This window comes from Charadrius vociferus, unplaced genomic scaffold, assembly GCF_000708025.1.
Source record: "Charadrius vociferus isolate BGI_N301 unplaced genomic scaffold, ASM70802v2 scaffold1077, whole genome shotgun sequence".
Lineage (NCBI taxonomy): Eukaryota > Metazoa > Chordata > Aves > Charadriiformes > Charadriidae > Charadrius > Charadrius vociferus.
The window spans coordinates 1,460,883-1,461,602 of record NW_009649168.1 but is presented as its reverse complement, the minus strand read 5'-3'; the positions used below and the strand labels follow the sequence as shown (position 1 = coordinate 1,461,602).

The 720-nt window shown below is 48.6% G+C and overlaps 1 protein-coding gene across 1 annotated transcript in view; it reads left to right on the top strand.

Moving 5' to 3' along the window:
• Positions 1-544: 544 nt before the first annotated feature.
• NGF (nerve growth factor (beta polypeptide)) overlaps positions 545-720 on the top strand; it is a 27,596-nt gene continuing 27,420 nt past the window's right edge. The window contains exon 1 of the mRNA XM_009888485.1: positions 545-698. The gene's annotated coding sequence lies outside the window, so the exon portion shown is untranslated. The remainder of the gene's footprint in view (positions 699-720) is intronic.

The following is a 720-nucleotide window of genomic DNA, read 5'->3' as shown; positions in this document are numbered from 1 at the left end:
CAGGAGTGCACCTTTTTGAAGGACTGTGACAGTGAAAGGACACCGTGCTGGTGACAGTGCTGTTTAGACCCATCTGGACAACCAAGCAGAGCAGCCGCCAGGTTTTCAATCAGCTGCATCTGCTGGCAAACAAATTGCAGTGCCTTTACTTGTCACCAGACTTGCTTCCCAGACAAAGATGATGGAAGGTCTGAGCCCTCATTTGTCCATCGCTACTGTGCACACTGAGCTCAGACAGCGATATCAGGAGGCGCTGCTTCCCTGTGCTGCATCACTCCTGGTTTTGGTGAACCCGGAAGATGCCCGAGAGGGATCAGGAGCAGTGGATTGTTAACCAGTCTGGTAATGGTGCTGAATAAAGATAGCTCTGTCTTACAAATGTGCTGCTCTTGAAAGTTGAGACTGCACTTTAAATGGCCACTACACTTTAACTGTGAAAAAGGCACAGTTTAGACAGCCAAGCAAGTGGATTTGTCCTGTACTCCTGCTATCAAGTGGGGAATGGAACTGAAAACACTTATTTGCTGGCTAATTGAAACAAATACGTCTACTTCTAGTGGAACGCAGAATAAGCAACTCCCAGACTCAGCTACGCAGTCAAACTGGCCCGATGGCATGCTGCAGCCAACCCCAGCTCAGCGTCTGGATGAAATAAAGACCTTGCTGGGGGAGCAGTTTTTTGTGCAGTGTACTCAGAGGTAAGCACAACACACACACTCA